Source organism: Grampus griseus, assembly GCF_964374135.1.
Source record: "Grampus griseus genome assembly, chromosome: X".
Lineage (NCBI taxonomy): Eukaryota > Metazoa > Chordata > Mammalia > Artiodactyla > Delphinidae > Grampus > Grampus griseus.
The window spans coordinates 53,490,905-53,514,974 of NC_138999.1; positions in this window are offsets into that span (position 1 = coordinate 53,490,905).

Here is a 24,070-nt window from a genome sequence, read left to right on the forward strand (position 1 = left end):
GCTGTAACAATTTACATTCCAAACAACAGAGTAAAAGGGATCCTTTTTCCCCATACACTCTCCAGCATTTATTATTTGTAGACATTTTGATAATGGCCATTCTGACTGATGTGAGATAATACCACATTGTACTATTTCTTTACATTTCTCTAATAATTAGTGACGTTGAGCATCTTTTCATGTGCCTTTTGGCCATCTGTATCTCTTTGGAGAAAAGTCTATTTAGATCTTCTGCCCATTTTATGATTGGGTTGTTTGTTTGTTTTGTTTTTTGATATTGAACTTCATAAGCTGCTTGTATATTTTGGAGACTAATCCCTTGTCAGAATCATTTGCAAATATTTTCTCCCATTCTGTAGGTTGTCCTTTCATTTTTTGAATTTTATTTTATTTATTTTTTTATACAGCAGGTCCTTATTAGTCATCAATTTTATACACATCAGTGTATACATGTCAATCCCAATTGCCCAATTCATCACACCCCCACCCCAACCCCCAGCTGCTTTCCTGCCTTACTGTCCATATGTTTGTTCTCTACATCTGTGTCTCAGTTTCTGCCCTGCAAACCACTTCATCTGTACCATTTTTCTAGGTTCCATATATGTGTTAACACACGATATTTGTTTTTCTCTTTCTGACTTACTTCACTCTGTATGACAGTCTCTAGATCCATCCATGCCTCAACAAATGACCCAATTTCGTTCCTTTTTATGGCTAAGTAATATTCCACTGTATATACGTACCACATCTTCTTTATCCATTCGTCTGTCTATGGGCATTTATGTTGCTTCCATGACCTGGCTATTATAAACAGTGCTGCAACTAACACTGGGGTGCATGCGTCTTTTGGAAATATGGTTTTCTCAGGGTATATGCCCAGTAGTGGGATTGCTGTGTCGTATGGTAGTTCTATTTTTAGTTTTCTAAGGAACCACCATATTGTTCTCCATAGTGGCTGTATCACTTTATATTCCCACCAGAAGTTCAAGAGTGTTCCCTTTTCTCCACACCCTCTCCAGCATTTGTTGTTTGTAGATTGTCTGATGATGCCCATTCTAACTGGTGTGAAGTGATACCTCACTGTAGATTTCATTTACATTTCTCTCATAATCAGTGATGTTGAGTAGCTTTTCGTGTGTTTCTTGGCCATCTGTATGTCTTCTCTGGAGAAGTGTCTATTTAGGTCTCCTGCCCATTTTTGGGTTGGTTTGTTTGTTTTGTTAATACTGAGCTGCATGAGCTGTTTATATATTTTGGAGATTAATCCTTTGTCTGTTGATTCATTTGCAAATATTTTCTCCCATTCTGAGGGTTGTCTTTTGGTCTTGTTTATGGTTTCCTTTGCTGTGCAAAAGCTTTGACGTTTCATTAGGTCCCATTTGTTTATTTTTGCTTTTATTTCCATTACTCTAGGAAGTGGATCAAAAAAGATCTTGCTGTGATTTATGTCAAAGAGTGTTCTTCCTTTGTTTCCCTCTAAGAATTTTACAGTGTCTGGTCTTACATGTAGATCTCTAATCCATTTTGAGTTTATTTTTGTGTACGGTGTTAGGGAGTGTTCTAATTTCATTCTTTTACATGTAACTGTCCAGTTTTCCGAGCACCACTTATTGAAGAGACTGTACTTTCTCCTTTGTATATCCTTGCCTCCTTTGTCATAGATTACTTGACCATAGGTGCGTGGGTTTATCTCTGGGCCTTCTATCTTGTTCCATTGCTCTCTGGTTCTGTTTTTGTGCCAGTATCATATTATCTTGATGACTGTAGCTTTGTAGTATAGTCTGAAGTCAGGGAGTCTGATTTCTCCAGCTCCATTTTTTTCCCTAGAGACTGTTTATGCTCTTCGGGGTCTTTTGTATCTCCATACAAATTTTAAGACTTTTTTGTTCTAGTTCCATAAAAAATGTCATTGGGTATTTGATAGGGATTCCATTGAATCTGTAGATTGCTTTGGGTAGTAGAGTCATTTTCACAATATTGATTTTTCCAATCCAAGAACATGGTATATCTCTCCATCTGTTGGTATCATCTTTAATTTCTTTCATCAGTGTCTTCTAGTTTTCTGCATACAGGTCTTTTGTCTCCCTAGGTAGGTTTATTCCTAGGTATTTTATTCTTTTCTTTGCAATGGTAAATGGGAGTGTTTCCTAAATTTCTCTTTCAGGTTTTTCATCATTAGTGTATAGGAATTCAAGAGATTTTTGTGCATTAATGTTGTATCCTGCAACTTTACCAAATTCATTGATTAGATCTAGTAGTTTCCTGGTAGCATCTTTAGGATTCTCTATGTAGAGTATCGTATCTTCTGCAAACAGTGACAGTTTTATTTCTTCTTTTTCAATTTGTATTCCTTTTATTTCTTTTTCTTCTATGATTGCCATGGCTAGGACTTCCAAAACTATGTTGAATAGTAGTGGTGAGAGTGGACATCCTTGTCTTGTTCCTGATCTTAGAGGAAATGCTTTCAGTTTTTCACCATTGAGAATGATGTTTGCTGTGGGTTTCTCGTATATGGCTTTTATTATGTTGAGGTAGGTTCCCTCTATGCCCAGCATTCTGGAGAGTTTTTATCATCAATCAGTGTTGAATTTTGTCAAAAGATTTTTCTGCATCTATTGAGATGATCATATGGTTTTTATTCTTCAATTTGTGAATATGGTTTATCACATTGATTGATTTACATATATTGAAGAATCCTTGCATTCCTGGGATAAATCCCACTTGACCATGGTGTATGATCCTTTTAATGTGCTGCTGGATTCTGTTTGGTAGTATTTTGTTGAGGATTTTTGCATCTACCTTCAACAGTGATATTGGTCTGTAATTTTCTTTTTTTGTATTATCTTTGTCTGGTTTTGGTATCACAGTGATGGTAGCCTCAGAGAATGAGTTTGGGAGTGTTCCTTCCTCCAAAAATTTTTGGAAGAGTTTGAGAAGGATGGGTGTTAACTCTTCTCTAAATGCTTGATAGAATTCACCTGTGAAGCCATCTGGTCCTGGACTTTTGTTTGTTGGAAAGTTTTTAATCACAGTTTCAATTTCATTACTTGTGATTTGCCTGTTCACATTTTCTATTTCTTCCTCTTTCCATCTTGAAAGGTTATACATTTCTAAGAATTTGTCCATTTCTCCCAGGTTGTCCATTTTATTTGCCTAGAGTTTCTTTTACTAGTCTCTTAGGATGCTTTATATTTCTGTGGTGTCTGTTGTAACTTCTCCTTTTTCATTTCTAATTTTATTGATTTGAGTGCTCTCCCTCTTTTCCTTGATGAGTCTGGCTAATGGTTTATCAATTTTGTTTATCTTCTCAAAGGACCAACTTTTAGTTTTATTGATCTATGCTATTGTTTTCTTTGTTTCTATTTTATTTATTTCTGCTCTGATCTTTATGATTTCTTTCCTTCTGCTAACTTTAGGTTTTGTTTGTTCTTCTTTCTCTATTTCACTTAGGTGTGAGTTTAGATTGTTTACCTGAGATTTTTCTTCTTTCTTGAGTTAGGCTTGTACAGCTATAAACTTCCCTCTTAAAACTGCTTTGGTGCATCCCATATGTTTTGATCATCGTGTTTTCATTGTCATTTGTCTCTAGGTATTTTTTGATTTCCTCTTTCATTTCCTCAGTGTTCTCTTGGTTATTTAGTAACATATTGTTTAGGCTCCATGTGTTTGTGTTTTTTTTAATGTTTTTTGCCCTGTAATTCATTTCTAATCTCATAGCATTGTGGTTAGAAAAGATACCTGATATGATGTGAACTTTCTTAAACTTACTGTGGCTTGATTTGTGACCCAAGATGTGATCTATCCTGGAGAATGTACAGTGTGCACTTTAGAAGAGAGTGTAATCTGCTGTTTCTGGGTGGAATGTCCTATAAATATCAATTAAATCTATCTGATCTATTGTGTCATTTACAACTTCTGTTTGCTTATTTTTTTCATTTTGGATGATCTGTCCATTGGTGTAAGTGAGGTGTTAAAGTCCTCCACTGTTATTGTGTTACTGTCAATTTCCTCTTTTATAGCTGTTAGCAGTTGCCTTATGTATTGAGGTGCACCTATGTTGAGTGCATATATATTCATAATTGTTATATCTTCTTCTTGGATTGACCCCTTAGTCATTATGTAGTGTCCTTCCTTGTCTCTTGTAACAATCTTTATTTTCCAGTTTTTTAAAATCTGATATGAGTATTGCTACTCCAGCTTTATTTTCATTTCTCTTTGCATGGAATATCTTTTTCCATCCCCTCACTTTCAGTCTGTATGTGTCCCTAGGTCTGAAGTGTGTCTCTTGTAGACAGTATATATATGGGTGTTGTTTTTGTATCCATTCAGCAAGCCTGTGTCTTTTGGTTGGAGCATTTAATCCATTCACATTTAAGGTAATTATCGATATGTATATTCTTGTGACCATTTTCTTAATTGTTTTCAGTTTGTTTGTGTAGGTCCTTTGCTTCTCTTGTATTCCACACTTAGAGAAGTTCCTTTAGCATTTGTTGTAGAGCCGGTTTTGTGGTGCTGAATTCTCTTAGCTTTTGCTTGCCTGTAAAGCTTTTATCTCTCCATCAAATCTGAATGAGATCCTTGCCGGGTAGAGTAATCTTGGTTGTAGGTTCTTCCCTTTCCTCGCTTTAAGTATATCATGCCACTCCCTTTTGGCTTGTAGAGTTTCTGTTGAGAAATCAGTTGTTAACCTTATGGGAGTTCACTTGTATGTTATTTGTCGTTTTTCCCTTGCTGCTTTCAGTAATTTTTCTTTGTCTTTAATTTTTGCCAGTTTGATTACTGTGTCTCAACGTGTTTCTCTTTGGCTTTATCCTGTATGGATATCCTGTATGGAAGGAAGGAAGGACTTGGGTAGCTATTTCCTTTCCCATGTTAGGGAAGTTTTCAACTCTAATCTCTTTAACTATGTTCTTGGGTTCTTTATCTCTCTCTTCTCCTTCTGGGACCCAACAATGTGAATGTTGTTGCATTTAATGTTGTCTCAGAGGTCTCTTAGGCTGTCTTCATTTCTTTTCATTTTTTTTCTTTATTCTGTTCCTCAGCAGTGAATTCTGCCATTCTGTCTTCCAAGTCACTTATCCGTTCTTCTGCCTCATTTATTCTGCTATTGATTCCTTCTTGTGTAGTTTTCATTTCAGTTATTTTATTGTTCATGTCTGTTTTTTTGTTCTTTAATTCTTCTAGGTCTTTGTTAAGCATTTCTTGCATCTTCTCAATCTTTGCCACCATTCTTTTTCCGAGGTCCTGGATCATCTTCATTATCATGATTCTGAATTCTTTTTCTAGAATGTTGCCTATCTCCACTTCATTTAATTGTTTTTCTGGGGTTTTATCTTGTTCCTTCATCTGGTACATAGCCCTCTGCCTTTTCATCTTGTCTATCTTTCTGTGAATGTGGTTTTTGTTCCACAGGCTGCAGGATTGTAGTTCTTCTTGCTTCTGCCCTCTGCCTTCTGGTGTATTTGTTTTCTTTTAAACTATTATCCTTTATGCCTGCACAGTCCAAATCCCATCTCTGGACCCTGGTTGGAGTTGTAACAGACAGTGCTGGCAATGGATTGGATCCTGTGGCTGATGAGCTGGCAGAAAACCGAGAAAACAGCTTTCTGGGCCAGTTGAGAAGTTCTGAAGTCTGGGAAGTCCAAGATCAAGATGCTGGCTGATTGGTCTCTAGCGAGAGCACCCTTCCTAGCTTGCAGACAGCTGCCTCCTTGCTAGGTTCTTACTGTCTTTTCATTTTTATTAAGGTTTCCTTTACTGTGAAAAATCTTTTTAGCTTAATTAGGTCGCATTTATTTAGTTGTCTTTATTGCCATTACTGTAGAAGATGAATCTAAAAAGATATTGGTGTGATTTACGTCAAAGAGTGTCCTGCCTATGTTTTTCTCTAGGAGTTTTATAGTATCTGGTTTTACATTTGGCCTTTAATCCATTTTGAGTTGATTTTTGTGTATGGTGTTATGGGGTGCTCTAATTTCATTCATTTACATGAAGCTCTCCAGTTTTACCAGCACCACTTACTGAAAAGGACTGTCTTTCCATTGTATATTCTTACCACCTTTGTCCTAAATTAATTAACCATAGGTGCATGGGTTTATTTCTGGGCTTTCTATCATGTTCTATTGATCTATATTCCTGTTTTTGTGCCAGTACCATACTGTTTTGATGACTGTAGCTTTGTACTATAGTCTGAAATCAGGGAGCCTGATTCCTGTATCTCCAGTTTTCTTTCTCAAGATTGCTTTGGCAATTCAGGTTCTGTTGTGTTTCCATACACATTTTCTTTAAATTTTTGTTCTAGTTCTGTGAAAAATGCCTTTGGTAATTTGTTAGGAATTGCATTGATCTATTGATTGCCTTCAGTAGTACAGTCATTTTTTTTTAACATCTTTATTGGAGTATAATTGCTTTACAATGGTATGTTAGTTTCAGCTTCACAACAAAATGAATCAGTTATATATATACATATATTCCCATATCTCTTCCCGCTTGCGTCTCCCTCCCTCCCACCCTCCCTATCCCACCCCTCCAGGCGGTCACAAAGCACCGAGCTGATCTCCCTGTGCTATGTGGCTGCTTCCCACTAGCTATCTACCTTACGTTTGGTAGTGTATATATGTCCATGCCTCTTTATCGCTTTGTCACCGTTTACCCTTCCCCCTCCCCATAGCCTCAAGTCCATTCTCTAGTAAGTCTGTGTCCTTATTCCTGTTTCACCCCTAGGTTTTTCATGACATTTTTTTCCCTTAAATTCCATATATATGTGTTAGCATACGGTATTTGTCTCTCTCTTTCTGACTTACTTCACTCTGTATGACAGACTCTAGGTCTATCCACCTCATTACAAATAGCTCAATTTCGTCTCTTTTTATGGCTGAGTAATATTCCATTGTATATATGTGCCACATCTTCTTTATCCATTCATCCGATGATGGACACTTAGGTTGTTTCCATCTCTGGGCTATTGTAAATAGAGCTGCAATGAACATTTTGGTACATGACTCTTTTTGAATTATTCTTTCAATCCAATAGCACAGTATTTCTTTCTGTCTGTTTGTGTCATCTTTAATTTCATTAATCAGTGTCTTATAGTGTTCAGAGTACAAGTTTTTCCCTCCTTAGGTAGGTTTATTCCTAAGCTTTTTATTCTTTTTGATGTGATGGTAAATGGGATTGTTTTTTAATTTCTCTTTCTGATTTTTTGTTGTCAGTGTATAGACATGTGCAGTATTTCTGTGTATTAATTATATATCCTACAACTTTACCTGATTCATTGAGTAGCTCTAGTAGTTTTCCAGTAGCACTTTTAGGATTTTAAATGTATTGTATCATGTCACCTGCAAACAGTGACAGTTTTACTTCTTCTTTTCCAATTCGAATCCCCTTTTTTATTTCTTCTCTGATTGCTATGGCCAGGACTTTCAAAACTATGTTGAATAAAGGTGGCGAGAGTGGGCATACTTATCTTGTGCCTCATCTTTCAGGAAATGCTTTCAGTTTGTCACCATTGAGAATGATGTTTGCTGTAGGTTTTTCATATATGGCCTTCATTGTATTGATGTAGATTCCCTCTATGCCCACATTCTGGAGAGTTCTTACCATAAATGGATGTTGAATTTTATGAGAAGATTTTTTTGTCTATTGAGATGATCATATCATTTTTATTCTTCAGTTTGTCAATGTGGACGATCACATTGATTGATTTGCAGATATTGAAATATCTTTGCATCCCTTGGATAAGTCCCACTTAATCATGGAGTGTCATCCTTTTAATGAATTGTTGGAGTCGGTTTGCTAATATTTTGTTGAGGATTTTTGCTTCTACCTTTACCAGTCATATTTGCCTGTAATATTCTTTTCTGTTGTCTGGTTTTGGTATCAGGGTGATTGCCTCCTGATAGAATGAGTTTGGAAGTGTTCATTTCTCTGCAATTTTTTGGAATAGTTTCAGAAGGATAAGGTTGGCTCCTTTCTAAATGTATGGTAGATTTTCCCTGGGAATCCACCTGGTGTTGGACTTTTGTTTGTTGGGAGTTTTTTTCATCAGAGTTTCTATCGGAACTTGTAATGGGTGTGTTCATATTTTTTTATTTCTTCCTGGTTCAGTCTTGGGAGATTGTACTTTTCTAAGATTTTGGCCATTTCTTCTAGGTTGTTCATTTTATTGGCATATAGTTGATTGTAGTAGTCTCTTATGGTCCTTTGTATTTCTGTGGTGTCAGTTGTAACTTCTTTTTCACTTCTAATTTTATTGATTTGCAAAGCCCTCTCTCTTTTATTCTTGTTGAGTCTGGCTAACGTTTTTTTTTTTGTTTGTTTGTTTGTTTGTTTGTGGTATGCGGGCATCTCACTTTTGTGGCCTCTCCCGTTGCGGAGCACAGGCTCCGGACGTGCAGGCTCAGTGGCCATGGCTCATGGGCCCAGCCACTCCGCAGCATGTGGGATCTTCCCAGACTGGGGCATGAACCCATGTCCGCTGCATCGACAGGCGGACTCTCAACCACTGCACCACCAGGGAAGCTCTGGCTAACGTTTTATCAATTTTCTTTATCTTTTCAAATAACCAACTTTTAGTTTCATCATCTTCTCTCCTGTTTTCTTAATCTCTATTTCATTTATCTCTGCTCTGATTTTTATGATTTCTTTCTTTCTACTAAATTTTGGTTTTGTTTGTTCTTCTTTCTCTAGTTGCTTTCAGTGTAAGGTTAAGTGGTTTAGTTGAGATTTTTCTTTTCTCCTGAGGTAGGATTGTATTGCTATAAACTTCCCTCTTTGAACTGCTTTTGCTGTGTCCCATAGGTTTTGGATTGTCATGTTTTAGTTTTCCTTTGTCTCTAAGTATGTTTATTTCCTCTTTGATTCCTTCAGTGATCTGTCAGTTGTTTAGTGGCATATTGTTTAGCCTCCACATGTTTTTGTTTCTTTTTTTTCCTTGTACTTGATTTGTAATCTCATAGCATTGTGTTAAGAAAAGATGCTTGAGGGGCTCCCCTGGTGGCACAGTGGCTAAGAATCTGCCTGCCAATGCAGGGGACATGCGTTCAACCCCTGGTCCTGGAAGATCCCACATACCACAGAGCAACTAAGCCCATGTGCCACAACTACTGAACATGTGTTCTACAGCCCATGAGCCACAACTACTGAAGCCCACATGCCACAACTACTGAAGCCCACACACCTAGAGCCTGTGCACCACAATAAGGGAAGCCAGGACAATAAGAAGCCTGCGCACCACAATGAAGAGAAGCCCTCACTCGCTGCAACTAGAGAAAGCCCCCACACAGCAACAAAGACCCAAGACAGCCAAAAAAATAAAAAGTTCTAAAAGGAAAAGATGCTTCATATGATTTCTTAAATTTACTGAGGCTATCTTTGTGGTCCTGCATGTGGCCTATTTTGGAAAATGTTTGATTTTGTCTGATATGACTATTGCTACTCCATCTTTCTTTCTTTCTTTTTTTTTTTTTTTTTGCGGTACGCAGGCCTCTCACTGTTGTGGCCTCTCCCGTCGTGGAGCACACGCTCTGGACACGCAGGCTCAGTGGCCATGGTTCACGGGCCCAGCCAGTCCACGGCATGTGAGATCTTCCTGGACCGGGGCATGAACCCACGTCCCTTACATTGGCAGGTGGACTCTCAACCACTGCGCCACCAGCGAAGCCCTGTTAATTTTTTTTTTTTTTTTGGTTTGTGTTTGTAGATCTTTTTCTTCCTTTCCTCTTTCGTTCTCTTTTTTTATGATTTGTTGACTTTCTTTAGTGTTGTGTTTGGTTTGTTTTTGGTATGTGTGTGTGTGTATATCTATTATATAATAGATTTTTGGTTTGTGGTTTACATGAAGTTTTGATATAACAAGTCTATACATAATTTTTTAAAGTTGCTGAGCTCTTAATTTCAAATGGATCTCCAATATTTTGCATTTGTACATGCCTTTTCTCATGATTACTGGTTAAGATATCATATTTGTGGGTGGATGATTTCCTACCTTTACTATATGTTTGCTTTTACTGGTGATCTTTCCCATTTTCTAATTATTTTTTGTTTCTATTTGTGGCCATTTCTTTTCTGCCTAGAGAAGCTCCTTTAGCATTTGTTGTAAAGCTGAATTCTTTTAGCTTTTGCTTGTCTGTAATACTTTTGATTTCTCTGCCAATCCGAACAAGAGCCTTGCTGGGTAGTGTATTCTTTGTTGTATGTTTTCCCCTTTCATCACTTAACGTATATCATGCCATTCCCTTCTGGACTTCAGAGTTTCTGCTGAAAGATCAGCTGATAACCTTATGGAGATTCTCTTGAATGTTATTTGTTGCTTTTCCCTTGTTGCTTTTTATATTTTCTTTATATCTTTAATCTTTATCAATTTGATTACAATATGTCTTGGTGTGTTCCTCCTTGGGTTAATCCTATATGGGACTCTCTGTACTTCCTGGATTTGGGTGACTGCTTCCTTTCCTATGTTAGGATAGTTTTCAGCAATTATCTCTTGAAATATTTTCTCAGGCCCTTTATTTCTCTCTTCTTCTTCTGGGGCCTCTGTAATGTGAATGCTGGTGCATTTGATGTTGTCCCAGAGGTATTTTAAACTGTCCTCATTTTTTTCATTCTTTTTCTTTATTCTGTTCCATGGCAGTGATTTCCACCACTCTGTCTTCCAGCTCACTGATTTGTTCTTTGGCTTCATTTATTCTGCTATTGCTTCCTTCTATTATATTTTTCATTTCAGTTATTGCATTATTGAACTCTATTTGGTTGTTCTTTTTATTTTCTAACTCTGTTAAAAACTTCTAGCAACTTCTTGCTCTGTGCATCCATTCTTCTCTCAAGCTCTTGGATCATCTTTATGATCATTATTCTGATCATTTCTTGGGTAGATTGCCTACCTCCACATCAACTTAGTTGTTCTTCTGGGGTTTTATCTCCTTCATTCGTCTGGAACATATTCTTCTTCTATCTCATTTTGTCTAAATTTCTATTTGTATTTTTATGTATGTAGAAAGTTATTTGTGCTTCTCAAACTTGGAGATATGACCCTCTGTAAGGGATGTTCTATGTGTCCCAGCTGTACACTTCCCCCTCATCATGTAAGGGCAAGGGAGCAGCTGCTCCCAATGTAAGCTTTGACCTGCATTTGTGGACATGGCTTTGCAGGCTGCAGGGTTATAGTTTTCTTGCTTCTGGTTTCTACCCCCTGGTTGGTGAGGCAGGTCTACAGACTTTTGCAGGCTTCCTGCTGGGAGGGACCAGTGCCTTCCCACTTGTGGTTGGAGCTGTGTCTTGGCCCTCTGGTGGGTAGGGTCATGTAAAGGGGCATGTGTGGAGGTGGCTTCAGGTTCATGAACTCCTAAGGTAGCTTGTCTGTTGATGAGTGGGCTTGTGTTCCCATCTTGTTGGTTGTTTGGCCTGAGGCATCCTAGCACTAGAGCATACAGCTGTTGGCTTGGGCCAGGTCTTGGTGCTAATTACCCAAGCAAGATGTATGCCTCCATCAAGAGGTCGAGTAGATGAACACTCCCTGATATTTCCACCACCAGTTTTTGTGACTACAGAGAGAGAGTAATAGCCACCCCCTGCCTCCTCAGGAGACCATCTATAACCAGCAGGTAGGTCTGGCCCAGACTCCAATGAAGTCACTGCTTCTGCCTTAGGTTCCAGTGCACAGGAGACCTTGTGTGCACCCTCCAAGAGTGGAGTCTCTGCTTCCCCTAGTCCTGTGGAGCTCCTGCAATTGAGCCCTGCTGGGCTTCAAAGCCAAACACTCTGGGCTCTTCTCCCAATGCCAGCACCCCAGACTGGGGAGGCTGAAATAGGGCTCAGATATCTCACTCCTATGGGAGAATTTCTGTGATATAATTATTCTGCAGTTTTTGGATCACACCCTTGGGGGGTATGTGATTTGGCTCTATTGCAAGTGCTCCCCTCCTACCATCCCATTGGATTTCTTCTTTATGTTTTTGGATGTAGACTATCTCTTTTAGTAGATTCCAGTCTTTTTTATCAATGGTTGTTCATCAGTTAGTTGTGATTTTGGTTTTCTTGTGAGAGGAGGTGAGCTCAAGGTCCTTCTACTCTGCCATTGTTTCCAATCCTCCAGTTTCTTTTTTTAAAAACAAATTTTTATTGAAGTATAGTTGATTTACAATGTTGTGTTAATTTCAGATGCACAGCAAAGTGATTTAGCTATATATATATTTTTAGTTGCTTTTAATACATATATAATGTTGTGCGACTATACCACCATCTAATGTGACAACAGTTTACCTACTAAAAATGTAATCCCATATCCATTAAGCAATCACTCCTGATTGCCGTGTCCTACCAGTCCTTAGTTATCACTTTCTGTCTCTATGTATTGGCCTATTCTAGAATTATTATAAAAAATGGTATCATACACAACCTTTTGTGTCTGGCTTCTTTCATTTAACATAAGGTTTTTAAGGTTTATACCTAGAGCAGCATGTATCAGTACTTTATTCCTTTTTCAATGGCTGACTAGTATTCCACTGTATTAATAGACTAAATTTTGTTATCAGTTCATTCATTGATGGATCCACTGATGGGAAAACTCAGTCTAAAAAAGAATAAAACATGCAGAACTGATACTACTTAACCTCAACACTTACTATAAAACTACAGTGATCAGGGCAATGTAGTATCAGCAAAGAACTGACAAATAGATCAAGGGAACACAGTAGAAGGCCTAAAAGTTGAACCACACAAATATAGTTCACAGGTCATTGACAAAAGAGCAAAGGTAATTCAATGAAGGAAGGAAATGTCGATGGAAAAGTCTATTTAACAAGTTGTACTGGAACAACTAGACATCTACAAGCAAAGAAACGAATTGAGACAAAGACGTTATACCTTTCACAAAAATTAACTCAAACTGCATCATAGATGTAAATGTAAAAAACGAAAGTACACAACTTCTAGAAGGTAACATAGGAGAAAATCTAGGTGACCATGAACTTTGCAATGACTTCTTATACATAGCAACAAAAGTGTGATCTATGAAAGAGAAAATTAATAAGTTAGATTTCAATAAAATTACAAAATTCTGCTCTGTGATAGATACTGTTGAAAGAAAGGAAAGAGAAACCACACATTGTAAAAAGATTTTGCAACCCACATATCTGATAAAGGACACATATATTCAAAATATAAAAATAACTCAAAACTAATCAATTAAAAAACAACCTAATTACAAAATGGTCAAAAGATCTCAACAGACGCTGCACCAAGAAGATACACTCACAGATGGCAAATAAGCATATGAAGATGGTCACCATTATGTATCAGTAGGAAACTGCAAATTGAAACAATAATAAGGCTTATTAGAATATACACTTATTAGAATATCTAAACCCCAAAACACTACCAAAAACAAATGCTAGCAAGTATGTGAACCAAAAGTAAATCTCATTCATTACAGCTGGGAATGCAAGATGGTATATCCAATTTTAGAGGACTGTCTGGCAGTTTCTAACAATACCATACATATGATCCAGCAATTCCACTCCTAGGTATTCACTCAAATGAGTTGAAAACTTATGTCTACACAAAAATTTGTATACAAGTATTAACTTTATTTTATAATTGCCAAAATTTGGAAGCAACTAAGATGTATTTCAACAGGTGAATGTATAAAAAAAACTGTGGTACATCCATAAAATGGAGTATTATTCACTGATATAAAGGAGTAAGGAACAAAAAGAGATGGAAGAAACAAAGTGTAGATGGGAAAAAGATCAGAGACTGCCAGGGATTCAGGAGAAGGTGGGTGATGAATAGCTGGGCACAGAATTATTTTGGACAGTCAAACTCTTCTGCATGATACTGGATTGGTAGATACATGACATTTCTCAAAACACCTGGAATTGCATAACACAAAGAGAGAATCCACATGTAAAATAAGGACTTTAGAGTTGGTAATTATGTATCAATATCTGTTAATTATCACATTAATGTACCAAATAATGTACCATAATGCAAGATGTTAAAAATAGGAATAATTCTCTACAGGGTCAAGGAGAGTAGTCATATGAGAACTCTGTGCTTATTTTACACAATTTTTCTGAAATCCTAAAACTGCTTGTTAAATAGTCAATTCAAAAACACTCCTGTTAAACATAAAAGACCCCAAATAGCCAAAGCAATCTTGAGAACGAAAAACGGAGCTGGAGGAATCAGGCTCCCTGACTTCAGACTATATTACAAAGCTGCAGTAATCGAGACAGTATGGTACTGGCACAAAAAGAGAAATATAGATCAATGGAACAGGATAGGAAGCCCAGAGATAAACCCATGTACATATGGTCACCTTATTTTTGATAAAGGAGGGAAGAATATACAATGGAGAAAAGACAATAAATGGTGCTGAGAAAACTGTACAGCTACATGTAAATGAGTGAAATTAGAACACTTCCTAACACCATACACAAAAATATCCTCAAAATGCAGTAAAGACCTAAATGTAAGGCCAGACACTATAAAACTCTTAGAGGAAAACATAGGCAGAATGCTCTTTGGCATAAATCACAACAAGATCCTTTTTCACCCACCTCCCTAGAGCAATGGAAATAAAATAAAAAATAAACAAATGGGACCTAATGAAATTAAAAGCTTTTGCACAGCAAAGGAAACCATAAACAAGATGAAAAGACAATCCTCAGAATGGGAGAAAATATTTGCAAATGAAGCAATTGACAAAGGAGTAATCTCCAAAATATACAAGGAGTTCATGCAGCTCAATATCAAAAAAACAAAAAACCCAATCCATAAATGTATGGAAGACCTAAATAGACATTTCTCCAAAGAAGATATACAGATTGCCAACAAACACATGAAAAGATGCTCAATATCACTAATCATTAGAGAAATACAAATCAAAAGTCCAATGAGGTGTCACCTCACACTGGTCAGAATGGCCATCATGAAAAATCTACAAGCAGTAAATGCTGGAGAGGGTGTGGAGAAAAGGCAACCCTCCTGCACTGTTGGTGGGAATGTAAATTGATACAGCCACTATGTAGAACATTATGAAGTTTCCTTAAAACACTAAAAATAGGACTACCATATGACCCAGCAATCCCACTCCTGGGCATATGCCCTGAGAAAACCATAATTCAAAAAGATACATGCACCACTATGTTCATTGCAGCACTATTTACAATAACCAGGACATGGAAGAAACCTAAATGTCCATTGACAGATGAATGGATAAAGAAGATGTGGCACATATATACAATGGAATATTACTCAGCCATAAAAAGGAACAAAATTGAGTTATTCTTAATGAGCTGGATGTACCTAGAGCCTGTCTTACAGAGTGCAGTAAGTTAGAAAGAGAAAAACAAATACCGTATGCTAACACACATATATGGAATCTAAAAAATACGGTACTGATGAACCTAGTGGCAGGGCAGGAATAAAGACGCAGATGTAGAGAAAAGATTTGAGGGCACAGAGGGGGTAGGGGAAGCTGGGATGAAGTGCGATAGTAGCATTGACATATATACATTACCAAATGTAAAATCAATGGCTAGTGGGAAGCTGCTGCATAGCACAGGGAGATCAGCTTGGTGCTTTGTGATCACCTCGAGAGGTGGGATAGGGAGGGTGGAAGGAAGGGTCAAGAGGGAGGGGATATGGTGATATATGTATACATATAGCTGAATCACTTTGTTGTACAGCAGAAACTAACACAACATTGTGAAGCAATTATACTCCAATAAAGATATACAAAAAATAAAGTGGGGTAAAACTCAAAAAAAAATTCCTGTTTTTTGCATTACATTGCTCTGAAAATGAAGTAAAAATCCACAAATTGGGGGAAAATATTTTCGGAACTCATAGCTCACAAATGACTTGTACCTAGGATATATAAAGAACCCTCAAGATGCAGTAATAAGAAAACAGAACAGCATTGAAAAATCTTTGGAAGGGTTGAACAACTTACCAAAGATATACAAATGGAAATTAAGCACATGAAAAGATATTCAACATCATTTGTATTTAAGGAAATGCAAATTAAACACACAGTGAGATCCTACTACATTCCTACCCGAATGGCTAACATCAAAAGCACTGACATAATCAGAGTTTGGCAAGGATGCACTATAGCTGGAACTCTATATATTGCTATTGGAAATATGAAATGGTCAAAATATCAGAACAGACACCTCACCAAGAGGATACACAGATGGCAAATAAGCAGGTTATAGTTCAGCCACTTTGGAAAAGAGTGGGTATTTTTTTATTAAGTTCAACATATCCTTACCATAAAACCCAGCAATCCTACTCCTAGATATTTACCTAAGAGAAATGAAGACTTAAGCCCCTGCCAAAACCTGTATGTGGATGTTTACAACAGCTTTATCAAACTAGTGGTCACCAGTGGAGACAGTGAAGGTGTGGGGCAAGATATGGGAAGGAGATTGAGACAACCAAACTATTATGTATAAAATAGATAAGCTATAAGTATAATATATAGTACATAGCACAGGGAATATAGACAATGTTTATAACTTTAAATGGAGTAAAATCTATAAAAATTTTAAATCACTATGTTGTACATATGAAACTAATATAATATTGTAAATCAGCTATACTTCATTAAAACAACAACAAAAATAAAGCCTTTGGTACCTATACTTCAGTGTTTATTCCCCTCACTGTTCTCCCATTCACTCTCTTGGGAATATGGCATCAACCTTATTCATTTTTTATCTTGCTCTAAATGATATATAGTAAAATTCAATAAATATTTCATTAATTAAAAAAGAAGAAGTCAGACTCAAGAGTCTACCTCTGTATGCTTCCATTTATATGACATTCTGGAAAAGGGAAAACTGTAGTATTGGAGAACAGATCAGTAGTTGCTAAGGGATGGGAGTGAAAAGGTGAGATGAATATAAGGTTCTATGAGGAAACTGTTGGATGTGACATAACAAACTTACATCTTGATTATGATGGTCATTGCACAACTTTATGAATTTTCATATTTTGTATAACTGTATACCTAAAAAGGGTGAATTTCAGTTTATGTAAATTATACCTCAATAAAACAAAAATTTTTGCTTGCAAAACAAGTGCAGCAAATACTGTTAATAGAATTTTAAACAGCAAAATAAAATGCTATATATTTTTCATAATATGTAAATAAATATACAAAGGAGAATACACATGGGTGTGTGTGCTCAAAAGGGAGGTGGGAAAGGTGAATAGGACAGGAGGTGAAAAATAAAAGGGATATGCACAGATATGCACAAAATGAGAAATAGTGTTTGAATCTACAAGGACAATTAATCATATCAGTTGAACTATATTCATCTGAGATATAAAAGGAAAAAAAGAGGCTATAGTCCAAAAACACAAAAAGGAGTAGATGTGAATACTGATTAACTTTATGCCGTGTAAGAAGTGTAAAAGTGCATTCCTATGACTCAACAATTTCACTTTATGATATCTACCTTAGGGAAACATTTAAACATATGAAAAAGCCATCCTGTACAAGGATGCTGGCTGTAGCATTATTTGAAATTGGGAAAAATTACAAACTAATTGTCCACAATGGGAAATGGCAAAATCAACTATGGTGTATCCATGTTATGAAAAATTGAGTAACAGTTTAAAAATAATTAGGTAAAATTATCTGTGGTGTCATATAAAATTAAGACATTTTGCTAAGTAAAAGACAAAATGCAAAACAACATGCTCAGTATCACCTTACTCATATATTTATAATGCATAAAAGTATAATATACACTTTTACAGGTATAGATGCATTTAAAAATTCATGGGTAAAGGTCTGAAAGATCTGCATCAAATTATTAACTGTGGTTTCTTCTGGGGAAGTAACTAGAATTGTGGGTGATGGTCTGGGGAACTTTAGCTTTACTGTTAATGCCTGAATTTTTACGAGTGCATTTTTGCATTCCTTTGGAATTAAAACTTCATGAAACTTAAACATAAATAAATTCTAAGATTTACTGATACATTTAAGACTCAAAAGTAAAACTGTGGTAGATAAACTTTATTCATTTTAATGTCAATTTTTAACCATGACTTGATTTGCAATTGTGGTAGAGTTTTAGTTGGCCTCAGATTTCTGCACACTCTGCTGTACATGCCAAGTATAATACCCTCCTTTTGAGTGTGGACAGGTCCTATAAATATGATTTATGTCCCTCCCATGATGAGATTATATTATAAGGCAAAAGTTAAGGGATTTCTTTTCAAATATAATTAAAGTCCCTAATCAGTTGATCTCGGGTTAATTAAAAGAGAGACATCCTGGGTGTACCTGATATAATCAGGTGTCCTTTAAAATAGGATCTGAGGTCAGAGACTCTTTCCTGCTGACTTTGAAGATACAAGCTACAATGAGTTCTACAGCTGCAATAAATTAATTCTGCTTAACAATTACATGAGCTTATAAGAGGATGCCAAGCCTCAGAGGAGACCCCAGACCTAGCAGACAACTTGTTTGCAGCATTGTGAGACCCTGAGCAGAGCATCAAGCTAACCTCTGCCCAGACTCCTGACCCATGGAAACTATGAGATACTAAACGTGCGTTGTTTTAAGTTGCTATATTTGTGCTAATTTCTTATACAGCAATATAAAATTAATCATAACTCTACAGTTATTTATGTGTCTATCTCCCCTCTAAGTTGCAAATGTTGAGTTTGTATTTAGAATGAAGCAGTGTCTTATTCATCTTTTATTCCTGGCATTTAGTATCATTCTGATACATGTTTGCTGAATGAATATTTTTATGTAATAAATTAAGTAGTTTAAAATTGAGTGTATATTTTCTCAGCTATTTAACCTCTCAAATACAGAATTTTTTAGAAAATTAATAAAACGTTCACACTTTTTTTAACATCTTTATTGGAGTATAATTGCTTTACAATGGTGTGTTATTTTCTGCTTTACAACAAAATGAATCAGTTATATATATACATATGTTCCCATATCTCTTCCCTCTTGCGTCTCCCTACCTCCCACCCTCCCTATCCCACCCCTCCAGGCGGTGACAAAGCACCGACCTGATCTCCCTGTGCTATGCGGCTGCTTCCCACTAGCTATCTACCTTACGTTTGGTCATGTATATATGTCCATGACTCTCTCTCGCTTTGTCATAGCTTACACATCCCCCTCCCCATGTCCTCAAGTCCATTCTCTAGTAGGTCTGTGCCTTTATTCCTGTCTTATCCCTAGGTTCTTCATGACATTTTTTTTCTTAAATTCCATATATATGTGTTAGCATACGGTATTTGTCTTTCTCTTTCTGACTTACTTCATTCCGTATGACAGACTCTAGGTCTAGCCACCTCATTACAAATAGCTCAATTTCGTTTCTTTTTATGGCTGAGTAATATTCCATTGTATATAAGTGCCATATCTTCTTTATCCATTCATCCGATGATGGACACTTAGGTTGTTTCCATCTCCTGGCTATTGTAAATAGAGCTGCAATGAACATTTTGGTACATGACTCTTTTTGAATTATGGTTTTCTCAGGGTATATGCCCAGTAGTGGGATTGTTGGCACTTCTTAATTCACGACTACTATTTAGAGATAGCATCTGTGTTGTGTCAAGCATGTTAGACTAGACTTTAGGAGACCTATATTCTAGTCCCAGATCTGCAATAAATAGCTATGTCATCAAGGAAATGACTTCTCCAGCTTCCTCATGTATAATAGAAAAAGACCACACTAGGAGATCTTAAAGTCCCTAACAATCTATGATTCTAAATAGTTTAAACCCTCTAAGGTTCTGATCTCTCAGGTAACAAAAAGACGTCAGAAAAATTGTCCTATCTTCCTTAGGTGGTTGTAAGATTGAAATAAAATTAGATAATGAATATGGACATGTTATAAAAAGGGAAAGCATTGTTATGACAATCTTACAATTCCAGAAAACTTATTCCTGAAGTGACAGAAAGGTGAAGACAGAATTTTTAAACATACGTGTACCAATGTACATACATAAGGGAGATGGCGAGTATATTCACAAAGCTCCACTAAATAATTCCTGAAGCTAACACAATTTGTATCCATAAAATTTTTGTACTTCATAATCAAATGTCATTGAAAAAATATTTCTGCTGATTCAAATTTAAATTCAACCTTTGAAACACATGTTCATCCTGTCAAATTATGATTTTGGTTGTGTTGCATTATTATTAAAATTTAAATAATGAAAGATGTACCTTATAACTTTAAGAGTTGAAGTTGTTGATCCTCACTGCTTAGCAATCAGGCCTTCTTGCCCAAACACCTCTTTTCAGAAGAGTCACAACTGAATGATAGGAGAGGAAACATAATTCAGAAGAGAGCAAGTGTTGAAAATACCTATATTTGTCCTTTAGGGTCTGACTGATTTCACTTAGCTTATTTTCTTCCAAGTTTATTCATCTTGTAATGTATCAGGATTTCATTTCCTTTTTAAAAATATTTCTTTAAAATAAATGTGTATATATTTAAAGTATACAACATGATTATTTGATAATCTATGTTGAAATGATCACTACACTCCAGTTAATAAACATATCATCTACTCACCTAGTTACCATAGTTACATTTTTGTGGTGAGATAACCTGGAATATACTCTCTTAGTGCATTTCCAGCATTCATTATAGTATTATTAACTATAGTCATCATTCCTGCACATTAGTTTGCTATATTTATTGATCCTACATAACTACAACTTTGTACCCTTTGGCCAAAGGTCTCCATTTCTCCCACACTCCCAGTCCCTTGTAACCATCATTCTAAACTTTGCTTCTATGAGTTAAAAGTTAAAACATTTTTAATAGATTCTACATATAAATGAGATTATACAGTACTTAACTCTCTGTCTTATTTTGCTTAGCATAATATCCTTCACATAATATACTCCAGGTTCATTCATGTTATCACAAATGCAAATGGCAATATTTCCTTCTTTCTCATGGCTGAATAATATTCTATTATATATAAATATATATATGTGTGTGTGTATATATACATATATATACATATATGTATATTTATAGATACCAAATCTTTATCCATTTATCTGTCAATGGACACTTCAGTTGTTTGTATCTCAGGTGAGGTGCATGGAGGTAATGTGAAACTGTCATTCCTACACTGTTTAATGTGTATTTTCTTATTTCTGTGCTCCACCCAGGTGCTGTAATTTCTCATCTGGAATCTTAGTTCTTGTGAAAGTATTTCCGTGTGTGGTTAGTTGTTAAAATTTATGTTTCTGCCAGAAGATGAGCACTGAAGTTCTTACATCACGATCCTGCTGGCATCATTCCATGATTTCATTCCTTTTTATTGCTGAATAATATTCCATTGTATGTATATATCACATTCGGTTTATCAATATCTCTGTTGATGCAGACTTGGATTGAATCCACATTTTGGCTATTGTGTATAGTGCTGCTTAAAACAAGGACGTACAAGTGTCTTTTGAGTTCCTCATTTCAATTTTTTTGAGTATATATCTAGGAGTAGAATTGTTGAATAATATAGTAATTCTATATTTAATTCTTTGGGGGAAATTGCCATACCATTTTCCATAACTTACCATTTTCGATTCCCATCAGCAGTTCACAGAGATTACAATTTATCCACAGCCTCACTATTTGTTACTTTCTTTTTTTTCTGTTTTCTGTTTCATAATAGCCATCCTAATGGGTGTGAAGTTGTATCATACTATGGTTTTGATTTGCATTGCCCTAATGATTAGTGACATTGAAGAACTTTTCACATACTAATTAGGCCATGTGTATTTCATCGTTGGAGAAATGTCTACTCAAGACTTTTGCCCATTTTTTAAATTTATTTATTTATTAACATCTTTATTAGTGTATAATTGCTTTACAATGGTGTGTCAGTTTCTGCTTTATAAAAAAGTGAATCAGTTATACATATACATATGTCCGCATATCTCTTCCCTCTTGCATCTCCCTCCCTCCCACCCTCCCTATCCCACCCCTCTAGGTGGTCACAAAGCACCGAATTGATCTCCCTGTGCTATGTGGCTGCTTCCCACTAGCTATCTATTTTACGTTTGGTAGTGTATATATGTCCATGCCACTCTCTCACTTTGTCATAGCTTACCCTTCCCCCTCCCCATATCCTCAAGACCATTCTCTAGTAGGTCTGTCTTTATTCCCGTCTTACCCCTAAGTTCTTCATGACATTTTTTCCTCCTTAGATTCTATATATATATGTGTCAGCATACGGTGTTTGTTTTTCTCTTTCTGTCTTACTTCACTCTGTGTGACAATCTATAGGTCCATCCAACTTACTACAAATAATTCAGTTTTTTTCCTTCTTCTGGCTGCATAATATTCCATTGTATATATGTGCCATATCTTCTTTATCCGTTCATCTGTTGATGGACACTTAGGTTACATCCATGTCCTGGCTATTGTAAATAGAGCTGAAATGAACATTTTGGTACATGACTCTTTATGAATTATGGTTTTCTCAAGGTATACGCCCAGTAGTGGGATTGCTGGGTCATATGGTAGTTCTATTTGTAGTTGTTAAGGAACCTCTATACTGTTCTCCATAGTGGCTGTATCAATTTACATTCCCACCAACAGTGCAAGAGGGTTACCTTTTCTCCACACCCTCTCCAGCATTTATTGTTTGCAGATATTTTGATGATGGCCATGCTGACCAGTGTGAGATGGTATCTCATTGTAGTTTTGATTTGCATTTCTCTAATGATTAATGATGTTGAGCATTCTTTCATGTGTTTGTTGGCAATCTGTATATCTTCTTCGGAGAAATGTCTATTTAGGTCTTCTGCACATTTTTGGATTGGGTTTTTTGATTTTTTGATACTGAGCTGCATGAGTTGCTTGTATGTTTTGGAGATTAATCCTTTGTCATTTCCTTCAATTGCAACTATATTCTCCCATTCTGAGGGTTGTCTTTTCATCTTGTTTATGGTTTCCTTTGCTGTGCAAAAGCTTTTAAGTTTCATTAGGTCCCATTTGTTTATTTTTGTTTTTATTTCCATTTCTCTAGGAGGTAGGTCAAGAAGGATCTTACCGTGATTTATGTCATAGAGTGTTCTGCCTATGTTTTCCTCTAAGAGATTGATGGTGTCTGGCCTTACATTTAGTTCTTTAATCCATTTTGAGTTTTTTTTGTGTATGGGGTTAGGGAGTATTCTAATTTCATGCTTTTACATGTAGCTGTCTAGTTTTTCCAGCACCACTTCTTGAAGAGGCTGTCTTTTTTCCATGGTATATTCTTGCATCCTTTATCAAAGATAAGGTGACCATATATGTGTGGGTTTATCTATGGGCTTCTATCCTGTTACATTGATCTATATTTCTGTATTTGTGCCAGGACCATACTCTTTTGATTACTGTAACTTTGTAACATAGTCTGAAGTCAGGGAGTCTGTTTCCTACAGCTCCATTTTTCTTTCTCAAGATTGCTTTGACTATTCAGGGTCTTTTGTGTTTCCATACAAATTTTGACTTTTTTTGTTCTAGTTCTGTGAAAGAGGCAGGTGGTAATTTCATAGGGATTGCATTGAATCTGTAGATTGCTTCGGGTAGTAGAGTCATTTTCACAATGCTGATTCTTCCAATGCAAGAACATGTTATATCTCTCCATCTATTTTTATCATCTTTAATTTCTTTCATCAGTGTCTTATAATTTTCTGCATACAGGTCTTTGTCTCCTTAGGAAGGTTTATTCCTAGATATTTTATTATTTTTGTTGCAGTGGCAAATGGGAGTGTTTTCTTAACTGCATTATCAGATTTTTCATCATTAGTGTATAGGAATGCAAGAGATTTCTGTGCATTAATTTTGTATCCTGCTACTTTACCAAATCCATTGATTAACTCTAGTGTTTTTCTGGTAGCATCTTTACGGTTCTCTATGTATAGTATCATGTCATCTGCAAACAGCGACAGCTTTACTACTTCTTTTCCCATTTGGATTACTTTTATTTCTTTTCTTCTCTGATTGCTGTGGCTAAAACTTCCAAAACTATGTTGAATACTAGTGGTGAGAGTGGGCAACCTTGTCTTCTTCCTGAT